The 12,931-nt window shown below is 38.5% G+C and overlaps 1 pseudogene; it reads left to right on the top strand.

The window, feature by feature from the left end:
* Positions 1–1,216: 1,216 nt before the first annotated feature.
* Positions 1,217–12,648, top strand: LOC129357607 (anthrax toxin receptor 2-like; annotated as a pseudogene).
* The last annotated feature ends 283 nt before the right edge of the window (positions 12,649–12,931 follow it).

The following is a 12,931-nucleotide window of genomic DNA, read 5'->3' as shown; positions in this document are numbered from 1 at the left end:
GCTGTCACTCTGGATAAAGAGGGTGATTCGGACCATTCCGCCTGTAGGTCTTGAACTCAGACCCATCAGAACCGCAACTCATGTCTTTACGCAGTGCGCCAACCGAGCACTCAACCATCAAGCAGCTCGAACTCCTAAAAGTACCTCAAAGTCGGTCTTCCGAGTTTGAGTCCCTCAGAGGGCCTCTCAGGGCCTGAGAGTCCCTCAGAGGGCCTCTCAGGGCCTGAGAGTCCCTCAGAGGGCCTCTCAGGGCCTGAGAGTCCCTCAGAGGGCCTCTCAGGGCCTGAGAGTCCCTCAGAGGGCCTCTCAGGGACTGAGAGTCCCTCAGAGGGCCTCTCAAATATTAATAAAAGTTGCTGCTTTGGTATGTCTGAGCGTATCGGAGAAGGAAGGCAATGATTTATATATATATATATATATATATATATTAATATATATATATATATATATATTATAAATATATATATATATATATATATAATAAGATATATTCTATCAATATTGACTCAGTGGAGTGTTGTAGAATTACAAAAACATATCTTGTTTTCTTTACTATTATTATTATTATTATTATTATTATTATTACATGCATTTCCTGTTTTGTGATGAAAGCTAGATAGTTGATTGATGCTTTGTTGCTTATGGTGACCTTGAAAGAAGGGGTCTATATAAGATTTTTGTTTTTCCTTCAAACTGCTCCTTTTCATTTTAAACGTTTGTTTATATATCAGCATGTGACATTTTTAAAATCTAAATGATTGAAATAAACAAACAAATGGGACGACTGGTTTGCCATTTGAAAAGGTAAAAAAGAAACCATAAAAAATGATTTTGTTATATTTATTTTAAGGCACCACTAGTTGACAGATCTCAATTCATTCTCAACTTTGGATTATTGTCCACAGAGAGAAACATACTCACATGGATTTGGAGTATGTCACTGTGCCAGTATAAGTCAGACACTGTGCAACACTTATTCCAAAACTATTTGCATATGAACTTTTTACTTTCAAATAAGTAACAACTTAAACAAGACTCGGCAAATGTGCCGATTATCAACTCGAATTTATTGGTATTTCTTTTTCTTAAATAAAAACCTGAGTTTGGGGAGGTTCTTGAATCCTGACCGGAAGTCACCAGGAAGTCCTTTGTTTTCATCCTGGGAGTTTTGACGGCGGTGCCTGCAGCTGCCTGCGCGCGCCAGCCCCGCCCCTCTCTGCTCTGCTGCTGCTCTGCTGACTGACATCGCCGCTGCGCTGCGCGGCATCGCCAAAACAGCGACATGTGAGCAGCCGGCCAGACCCCAGGCTAACAGCAGCGACTCATTTCTTTAATCCTCCCTTGAATCAACCGGGTGCTGATATGTAACAAATGGACCATGGATCGGATGTGGACGCGGTGCCAAATCCTGCTGCTGGTTCTGCGCGTTTACTCCACGAGTCCAACGCTCCCTGAGGAAAAGGCGTCCTGCGATGGAGCGTTTGATATTTATTTTGTTTTGGACAGGTGAGTTATGGCGGCCTATTGTGTGCTGTTAGTTGAAATAGTGTTAGTTTCTACAGCAGAGGATGCCTTTATCTCAGTTTTGTCCATGTATGGCTGTGTTTGGCTTCCCTTGTCCTACCAAATGCAAAACACTCCTCTTCATGTATTAAACACCCCTGACCCGGACTTAGTTTATTCATTTTCATCATATATTATTTTTCATAATGTCTTAATATTTTTGCAATATGTGCATATTTTTAGTTACGTTGCAAATAAAACATAGCTGCTGTTCTAATCTCTGACTTATGGAGGCATCACCACAGCTGCTCCTAATTCTCCTAGTTTAGTTTTTACTGTGTTAAAACTTGCTTTCTTCTCATGTGAAATCTTGCATCACATTTTCAGTTGAACTTTGACCGGGCCGTTCTAACTCATAACATGTTGTCAGGGTTTTTGTCCTGAAGGAAGGTGAACTTCCACCCTAGTCTCAATCTATTTTTTCTTCCGCTGACAGGGTTTCGGTCAAGATTTGCTTGCATTCAACCTCCATCAAACCATATTGTGTTTTCATTGTGTTGTGCAAAGATAATTTTCTTGCACTCACAAAATTTTGCATGGACAAAACACAACTGTGTTTACCCAAAATGACTTGTGGGCAGCTGTTGATCTGTCACATAAAATCCAAAATAAATTCAGGTTTGTTACACAATGTTCAACATTTAAAGTGTTTTTTTTTTTTTTTTTTTTTTTTTTTTACTTTTCTGTTTTTACAGGTCAGGTAGTGTTTCTAAACACTGGAACGAGATCTATGGCTTTGTGGAGCAACTCACCAGCAGGTTTGTCAGGTAATCCAAATAAAGGTTTTGCACATTATTCCTCCTCTTTTTACTATCGAGGGAGAAACAAATATCCTTCTCCTGCAGATTCAAAAAAACAAACTTTTACGAGTCACGCATTCAGAAACAGACGTTAACACGGAGCAAACCAAAACTATTTAAGTAGTGGCTAGTCTTTAAATACACTCCAACAAAAAAGGGTAAGAGAAGTAGGGCATGGCTATTTGAGGTTGCAGACATCACACAAAGCCAACAACTGCTCCAAAACTCCTCTGGGTAATGGTGTGTGGTATCTTTAGTTCTAATAGCAGGGTGGGTAAAGCTGGACGTTGGCGTCCAACAGATGTTAAATCTCGTTCTGACCCCACTTAAAAGGCATTAAAAAGCAAATGCAGCAGAAAGAGCAGCAGTTAATTCTTTAGCTCAAGTTTTCGGGAAACGTTAAACACATTCTATGTTTAATAATGCGTGACAATGTGATGTGCTTCAGCCCCAGGATGAGGGTCTCCTACATCGTCTTTTCGTCCAATGCATATGTAATACTCCCTCTGACAGGAGAGAGGTGGGTTGTCAGCTCTTTTTTGCTCTGTTTTACAATTCATCTTTTATTTTCTAACAATGCACAGAAATGTACATTTTTCTCAAACTCATGTTGTTTTGTGATTTGCTCCAACAGGTCTAAAATAGAGGAGGGTCTAAACGAGCTGAAGCAAATCAAACCTTCTGGTGAAACATACATGCACGAAGGCTTGAAGGCGGTAAGCTGAGCCTCAGTGCTTAATCATAATCTCATAAAACTATTTTGTTTGGTCATAGGAATACATATGACCTCAACAATGCTATATATTTTATTTGGTGTGTTCCATAGCAAGTTGCATTTCAATCACTCACTTTGTATAGCCCTCAATAAGCTTCTGCGATAATTCTGTCCAATTAAAAATAATTGTTTTCCTGGAACAGATCTGGCATTTGAGCACAGTCCACAGTAGGAGTGAGGCTGGGATTTGGCCAAGCAATTCCAAAAAACTTGACATAGTTGGGTCCATTACAACTATTACCAAAAGGATTTGGATATGTGATTTGGTTTATTGGCCTATACAAGTATATCCAATGGAGTTAAAGGTTTCTATTGAGTTAAGTTAAAGAAATGGGAGGAAATCTCCAACACCGTTCCGTTTACTTCTGTGACAAAGACTTGGCTTGTGCAGAGTTAGTCCAATGTTCCTAGTTTTGAAAGCCAAGACTCTCCTGAACATGTTTCTTATGAACTGCTTACATTTTGTCATTCACTTAAAGGTGACAGCTTGGGTCTTCTTCCAGACTGTAGCAAAGTGGCATCAAACCAAATGAACTTGTTCTTATACTGACATTCCTGATCCCCATACATGGCTCTTCCTAAGAACTGTTCTGACATGCTGGGGCTTTCTCACTGACCTGAATACGATTACCAAAAGTTAAAAATCATTTAGTAATCTTTTGAACTCCTTGTTGCACCTGGTTAATAATGACTCAGATAAATGAATGAAATATTTCACCTGTTAGGTGTCGGAACAGATGAAGACCCAAACTTCACTGTCATCCAGTATCATCATTGTTCTGACTGATGGCAAGCTGGATATCTACCTGTATGAAATGAGTGTGAAGGAGGTAAAACACACATACACACATACACACACACGCACATACACACACTCACATGCATACAGAAACACAAGCTGCTGAAAATAAATCTAATAGTAGAGGATGTGGGTGTGGGCAAGGTTTGAAATAATCCCCACTTCATGTTTTTCCAACTGGACTATATTTATGTAGAAACCAATGAGAAACATTGCTGGAAAATAACTTAATCAAATTTGACCAAAACAGGATTATTTTTAAGGCTCAGTTCAGGCTGACATCTGCCTGAACTGAGGCTTTAATTTGAATTACTTTGCCCCAATTACCTTTTTTAGCAGCTTTCATCTGCTCTGATCTCGTAAACTGTGGGCCAGTGTTGTTTGAAGCAGAATTTCCGTTTCTGTGTTGTGATTCCCAGGCTGACAAAGCCAGAGGATTTGGAGCCAGAGTGTACTGTGTCGGGGTCATGGGCTTTGATCACAAACAGGTAGGAGGTACCTCTCTTCTTTTACTATTCACTCACATGAAGCCATCTAGAACCCGTGAGAGAGAAGCAGCTTGTTTAAATATTGACTTTTTATCTGCCTTTCGGTCTGGTTAGACTGTAAGGACTCAAAGAAAACCCTGTTGTTTCTGTCCCAGTAACCAGCCTTGACACTGTTGTTTTGTCTGTCAACCGAATCTTTCCGGGACGTGAACAGAATGCAGCTGGCAGGTGTTCGGAGATCCTGGTTCAGGAGATTTTGACTGATCTGAGAGAAGCTGATGGGCAATTTTAAGAATGCGTCCTCATGTCTGAGCAAGACAAACAGAAATATCCTTTGTTGACTGTAAGAGCCTATGGGGAATAAAGCCACATACATTAAAACCCCACAGTGATTGAGAATCACTCCTCTGCTGTGACATGTGGTCTTTTCCACAGACTGCAGTGTCTCATTACTCCTAATGAGATTTGGAAGGAAAAGGAAAACTCTGTAATTACATTGGAGAAATGATATACTGCATTATTGTATCTTGTTGTGTATCTTTGAGTTGTGTCAGCATCAATGGTGCTATCAATCTGTGTGAAAAATAATATAATGCTAAGATGCTCGTCCCCCTAAATGTCCCTTGAAGTCTTCAGTTCGAGCGTTTCAGTTTCAGACCCACAGCTCTCACTGGCCTACAGAGGAAGCAATTACATCATTCTCTAATGATATAATGCCAGAGAAACTTCCTGCTTTGCTATCATTAGCTAAAGGCTGCAGACAGCTGTCCAGAGCTTTCATCTCTCAGGCACAGACTTGCCCTCCTTAAATGTTGCTGAAGCAAAGAGCATCGCATCATCACAGGGCAAAGACCTCCCTGAAAGGCGTCTGGATGAACTTGCAGAGCTTCACTTCAAAGCCCCTCCAAATGTCTTCATTCCCTTTGGACTTAAAATCCTGACAGTCAACTTTCAGCAGGTCCTTTTTTCTTCAGAAATACCATCCACTTCAACTCTGGATGATAATCTGATAACCTTTCCTCTCTCTGATGTAGAAAAGCGTCACCATGGCATAATCCATGAGGGCTATTTGGTTTCCATGGTGCAGTGTTAGCTTTCCACCACAAATTTAAACCAGAGCACTTTCCTCTACATTTTAATGTTCCCTAAATGGCTCGTGGCAAATTGAAAACTGGGCTTCTTATGGATTTTTTTCTTGCATGTCAAGTCTCCAATGAAGGCTTGATTTGCAGAGGACTGACTAGCAGATAGTCAGTCCTCTGCTGTGCATCTCTGCAGCTCTTCCAGGGTTACCTCGGGCTTCATGACTTGGATTAAAATATTCAAATGTTGGGTTGTTTTTATGTAATTTCTCAATGCAACTAAGTGGTCTGGATGTTACTTATGAGGATCAGAGTCCACAGAGCTAATTATAAATATAAATTGCCCTTTTCAGATTTTTATTTGTAAAAGACAGAGCCCATAACCCATTACTCTAACCCATACACTGGCTCCTTGTAGTTCTATGATATAAACACTTTTAAGCTCCTTCTTTCTTTAATGTGCTGTACAAATAAACCTGAATAGTGAACATTTTCTACTTTGGTCACAGCTTGCAGAGATAGCTGACGGCACAGAACAAGTGTTTCCGGTTCTTTCTGGATTTCATGCCCTCAAAGACATTGTCAACACGGTAAGTTTGTGTTGCAAAATTTGATCCAAAAATCTGCACAAATTGTGCAAACAGCATGTTAGTCTTGTCTGGTATCGTCTTTGTGCCTCGCAGGTCCTGAAACAGTCGTGCAGTGACGTGTTCACAATAGAGCCGTCCAGCGTCTGTGTGAACGGTAGGTTTGTTTTGTTTGTTCTGTCTGTCAGGTTGTCCCAAAAAGTCAAATAATTGTTCATGACTGTGTTAGTATGGAATAACCTTTTTGTTTTTGCTATTTATTGCTCTGTCATGATAACAAATTTTACTAGACAATAAATTTTCACAGAAATGATAACGATAATCAATAGCCTTGTTGTTTTAAGACAATTTCCAAGTAATATGTTTTTAATGGCATGATAATGGAAGTTTGCCCATCTAAAACCAATAAACTTTAACTTTGTAAAGAACCATTCAAATTGACATTGAAATAACCAAAATAAGACGCAACCAAAAACAACAAATAAAACGGAAATAAAAACCACGTCCAACAGAAACCAGAAATAAAATGGATAACGATGTTTGTGTAAATAAAATTACCTTTTAAAAAATACCAATCACGAGAATGGAAATTATTGAGCTAATAATAACTTACCATGTGATTAATTAGTTAACTGCTTAATGCAACAGGCCTTTATACATTTTTAGATATATTTGTACATTTTTTTACTGGATGATTCATCCTGAAGTTGGATAGGGCGCGGCTAACTTGCTGGTGTGTTTTACATTCTACTCAGCGATGTGTTGCTAAGACGAACTTGTGTAATCAAAATGTTTGACTGTTCTTTGCTTTTGGCCATGGAGTGTCATTCCAAAAGCTGCAGGTCACTGAACATCTGAAGATGTTGTTCCCTGACCACAGACCAAACATGAGAGTTGATTCAGTCATGTTACATTCGTTTCTCCTCTAATTGGCTTAATATTTCACTGAAGTACCTTTGAGACGTCATCACGTGCTCCAGTCTTCTTGGGTGTGTCGGTATGAGGTTGGCGCTTGTTTGGGTTGTTTTCTACTCACATCTGTCCAGATATGTTTGATTTAAACGCGAAGACGTTCACAGTCTGCTCCTGAAACTTCTCCTTTCGTTATCTTGGCTGTGTGTTTTGGTTCATCATCATGCTGGAAGATAAATTATAGGCCTGATTGTTGGAATGCATCAGCAAGGGAAAATCTCCTGGGTGGGTTTCAGATCTGCAGGGGAAGATCAGATCTCCACCTAATGAACATTATAGTAGTTGGACATCTCTTACTGGTTCCCTTCTTCCCTCGCCCAGATTTGTGTATTGACACGATCTAGTTTTATACATCTGCAGAGACTTTATAAAAATGGCTTACTCAATTCTTCAGTCAGCTGAATTTACCACAGGAAGCTCCAATCAAGTTGCAGTATGTAATCAGTGGAAGTGGCTGAGCTCAGTTTTGACTGAAATAGAAAAGGGTTTGAATCTTTATATATGTATAATCCTTACATATTTTAATTTTAAAAAATTGTATACAAATATTTTATGACTGTTTATAATGAGCAGATTTTATTTCAAGAAAACTTGATTCAAATCAGTTTTACAAAAACCCTGTTACAAAATGTAGAAAGAACAAAATGTGGCCTGGATCCTTTCTTTTGACACTGTAAGACAAATACAAGTTGCAACATCTGTTTTTTTAGATTTTTTTTTAAAATAAAAATGTGCATTTTTTAATTGTCTATCACTCATATTTGGTCCCACCCCCAAATTATGATGTTATACATCATCTGATATTTTCTTATGACTTTCAGTTTTGCTCAATTTCTATATTATAATCTTCTACAGACAAAGGGAACCAAAATGCAGCTCTGTAGAAACGTGAGCATGTGTTTATGTATAACTAAATGATGCCATGAGGAAGAGGAAAACTCCACCTACAGATAAACACAGGGGGGTCCTATCTTGCTCTGAATAAGTACAAACTCAGGGATGTTTTCAGAATGACAGAAATTGTTTTAAGCCGATGTTCTGATTGTTTTAAGCCAACAAGCCTTTGCAGACTTTAATTCAGTTTAGAATATTTTGGAGAAACTAGAAGGTGAAGGTTTTGAGAAAAAACTGCTGGAAGTGCTCATTGTTTTGATCTGCTTTGATGTTTTCCTCTCCATCCGCTTCAGAAATCGAAGATCTGTCAGAAATTCCTAGAATAACTACGACTGCGAAGACTAAAGTGTGTTAAAAGCAGAAGAATGGCAGGTTGAAGAAACTTCCAGATGGCTGAAAAAGCATTTGTTATTGCCAGTGATTCTGTAGTCAAGTCTGTTTTATTTGGCATCATATAAAAGAATCAAATGAAGCTTGAGCTGCCATCTGATGGTAGCATATGTTACATCAGGTCTGATTAAATCAATTTAAGATAATAAAAAATTTTTATTATATTCTCAGCAGATCTGAACATGGGATTTGAAGCTACTCTGTATTTCACATTTAGAGCTTGTCAATTTGGATATAAACATATGAGGTTGAAAATAATTTTGTGGTACTTTTTTAATGTTCTTTTTCATTATTTTATGCATTTTTTTGTCTTTTGTGCGACTCTCTTTTTTGCTGCAAGATCAAACTAAATAGGAATCTGACCAAATGTTTTTGGCTGTGCGGTTTAAACAGAATAGAGTTTTGTAAATTTTATTGGGACTTTAACTGGAACTGGAGCTTCTGTTCAGCTCTCCAAACACTGAAGCTGCATCTGGTCCAAAAAAAAAAAAAAAGGATGAAAATGTGGAAAATTATGGTGGAGAATCTGCGATGCTGTGGGCCTGATACACAAACTTCACTTAGTTTTAGATTTTTATTCTCTGCACTGAATGAATTTGCTGAAATTCAAGATTAGGCAAATTTGACATTTTGACAATAAAAGCTGACATACACTGTTTAAAGACTTGTTGTGGAGGATACTGCATTAAAAAGTCACTTTAGCGTTCTTGTCATTCCCGTTTTATTTTCTTCCAGAGTCTTTCAACGTAGTTTTAAAGGGGACCGGATTCAGCGGAACCAAGAGGATCGACAACCTTCTCTGCTCTCTCACTGCCAATCACGTGACTTACCGTAAATGACACACTCATGACATCTCACGCCTGTTCACGGTTTCCAACTACAATTAAAAACTGTCACTTGTTGCTACTGCTGTAAACCATCCGAAGGAATCTGTTTGCACCAATCCACACGACGCCAGACTGCTCACTGGGAAAAACCATCAAGTGCCACTTGGAACAGTGTGCAGATGTCTGAGTTGCAATGGAAAATCGGGAGTCATGGCAGTGAGAAACAAACAGTAGTTGCCTTTTATCAGTTGTGGCAAGAGAACAGAGGAGACATTATGAGGTTGAGCACAGGGAGGGAAGAGATGCTCTCTGCCCATTAGTCTATTAGCAGATCGATGGCATGAGCTGTGCTGAGGTCAGTGTCACTGAGAGGACGAGCAAACACAGCATGTGATTCCTGTTGAGCTGCTGCTGTTAGCAAAAGTGTTTACTTAACTCCCAACTTCCCTGTGTTTTGTATAAAAATCAACTTAAACAGAAAATCTAACAAAGACACTTAAGTTTATAAAATGATTTTACCTCTAAAGTTAAATGTCAAAATAACAAACACTGCATGTAATTAGTGTACAATATCTCCAGCTTTACACAACGTGCCCTTATGTTGGATTTATTCTGTTTCTGTGTTTTTCCTCTCAGATGAGAAGCCGACGGTTGTCCAAGGCGGATATCTGCTGTGTCCAGCTCCTCGTCTGCACGAGGTTGGACAGTAAGTCTGCAAACAACTCCAACCAACAAAGAATGTTTTCCTGGGAGATGCTGTTGGAATAACGTGTCTTCTTCTTTTTCTGATGCCTCTGTTTGTTGATTACAGATCAGTTGAAGTGCTGATTAGCCTGAACAATGGACAGTCATACATCTCCGCTCCCATCGCCATATACGCCACCTCATGCGTGGGTATCAATTTGAACTCTGTTGTGCTAAACAAAACAACCTTTCTGTTGGTGTAGGAGAAAAATCTGAGAGAGGATGGAGGCAGCACTGCTGTTTTTATTTTATGTTTCATATATGAATAATCATATGTGCACAGTTAGTGGGGATCACACATTTTGTGCCTTGTCTGCTGCAGTCAGACGGGATCTGGGTGCTGTGGTTGCTGCTGGCTTTGTTACTGTTACTGGCTCTTGGTTTATTCTGGTGGTTCTGGCCTCTCTGCTGCACTGTGGTAAGTTTTTGTTTCTTTTATTTCCATATTCTGTTGTTTATCAGGCTTTTGTTTTGTAAAATACCAACCACACAACACCCCGTTTCCCTAAAGAGCATTTTATAACTACATGTAAGAAGGAGGCTGAATGTTGACATTTGAAATTCTCATTTTTTTTAAACGACTGTTGAAAATGTTGGATATTGTTTTCACACAGGTCATCAGGGACCCTCCTCCCTCTCGTCCTCCTCCACCGCCTCCTGTTTTTTAAGTGAAAAAAGTCTTTTCTGAAGAACCTCCATGTTTTGGGGCACTATACCTCACGCTGTCATCTTGGCAGAGGTGGTTGAGAGAAGATCTAAATTTGGGTGAACGCAGAAGGAGCGTCGGTGGAGCTTGGGAGGCTGACAGAGAAATGCTTTGGCAGGGTTCATTTGTTGAGCTCGAGTGAGAAAACTGAATTCCTTATATTTCTGTCATACATGGTGGAGATTAAGTTAGACTGACTAACATGTCACAGTGTCTATAAAAAAAAAAGTAAATATAGAAGTCCAAATTTGGAGGCATAAATTTGTGTATATTTTTTACTCCCTAATTTTATTGTAAAGTATATTTTGATGTTTTTTCACTCAGGAACCAGAAGAGGATCCTCTGCCCAAACACAAGTGGCCTACAGTAGATGCTTCGTACTATGGAGGCAGAGGTCCTGGAGGAATCAGACGCATGGAGGTGAACATTTTAGAGTGTGACCCGGAAAACCTTTCCAGAATTTAATTTTTGTAAAGTTTGCGTGCGCCCACTTCCTGTAGGTGAGATGGGGAGAGAAGGGATCCACAGAGGAAGGGTCGCGTTTGGAAAAAGCCAAAAACGCTACAGTCACTATGCCAGAGGAAGTGGAGGAACCCATCATTCCTCGGCCCCCGCCAAGACCTCCACCTGTTTACAGCTCCCCGACCCAAACCAAATGGTACACTCCCATCAAGGTGAGACAACTTATCCATACGGTCTCTAAAATAAATTATACTGTATGTAGTCAATTTAATGCAAATTTTCTTCATAAAAAGTGACATGTTGATGTCCTCTTCAGGGGTATTGATGCACTGATGGCATTACTGAGAAGGCAGTATGACAGAGTGGCAGTCATGAGGCCAACACCTCAGGACAAGGTAAGGAGCAGCTTCAATTCTTCACTACTACGACCCAAATACAAATGAATCTGATCATTATGAGTTATAGATTATTATTTTTAGGTTCTTTAAAAGAGCAGAAATATTTTTTTCAAAATAGGTTTTCACAGATACATTTTCTTTTAAAATAGATAAACATATTTGATTTGATAAAACGTATTTAGTTAATCTTAGTTATTATCACCCAGAAAGATAAATAACAACTCTCTGCGTACACTTAGTTTACTATAATTAGCAGTGAACGCTTGCATGTATTGTCATCAAAAAAAGAGCTCAAACACTCTCCAGAGTAACAGGATTAGGTTTTGTCATTGATTTTTAGTTTGAGATTTAATAGCATAATAAAAAAAAAGCAGTTTCTCCTTTGGAATTCAGTGTAATATATTGTTCTTGCAAGGCATTAAATAAAATCCAACCTCAGATGAACAACCAGACATGACTAGACGTTTTTATTTATTAAGATTAATTTAGCAGTTTCAGACAAACTGCTAAAACCTGCTTTTTGATATCATCCATGTCAAATTCCAAAACACTGTAAGATTTGCTCTTACCTGAAAATCTGACTTATTTGTTGGTTGGAATTGGTTATTTGCTTGTTGTGTTTGGGTATTTTTTTTTTTGTAAGTTCTACCTAAATTTGAGATATTAATGGAACCAGACAATACATTTAACCAAATCATAAAATAGAAAAGATAAGTAATTTAGCAAATATGTATCATGACTTTATTTGAAAGCCTAATTTAGGTTGTCAAATTGCTTCCATAACCACATTAAAATAAATCAATACAATAATGTGTAGGTCCCCATTTAGAGTTGTGGACGATCTTTATATGTTGACTTGTGATTACAAAGTTTGACTTAACAAGAAACATGCATAAAAGACATATTATCTTATGGAATTGTGTTTTATAAGACTTATTCTTGGACATTTTCAGCAACACAACTCACCGTCCTGTTGTCTTTTAGGGTCGCTGCATCAACTTCACCAGAGTTCGTTCTCGCTGAGGTGGATCAACCTTCACTCTCGTCTAGTTTTTTTTTTTTTCTTTTGATATTTTTGCCAAAGATCACCAACACCTACTTCCAGAAGTTAATGTCTAAATTTCTGTGCATTGTAAATAAACGTCTTGATAGTTAAATGGACGGTGTTGCAACAAAATATGTATGTGAAAGTGTTTGTGTGTCTCAGAAAAAACAAAGAAAACAAATATTGATATTCTGTTTATTCAAAAGAGAAAATGTCTCTTCCACAAAAAAAAAATCTTTCATACAAGTACCCCCTGATAACATAAAAGATGCACAAGACTCTTTAAAAAATATATAACAAAATGACACACAGACGGTGTGCCTTTTAAGAACATGAAAAATGCATCATCACTTTCACTCGAAGCTGGATATTAAAGGTTCTCTCACAAATCCACAAGCG

This window comes from Poeciliopsis prolifica, unplaced genomic scaffold, assembly GCF_027474105.1.
Source record: "Poeciliopsis prolifica strain line A6 unplaced genomic scaffold, Auburn_PproV2 SCAFFOLD261, whole genome shotgun sequence".
NCBI lineage: Eukaryota > Metazoa > Chordata > Actinopteri > Cyprinodontiformes > Poeciliidae > Poeciliopsis > Poeciliopsis prolifica.
The sequence above is the reverse complement of the archived record's forward strand: the minus strand, read 5'-3'. Positions and strand labels throughout refer to the sequence as shown.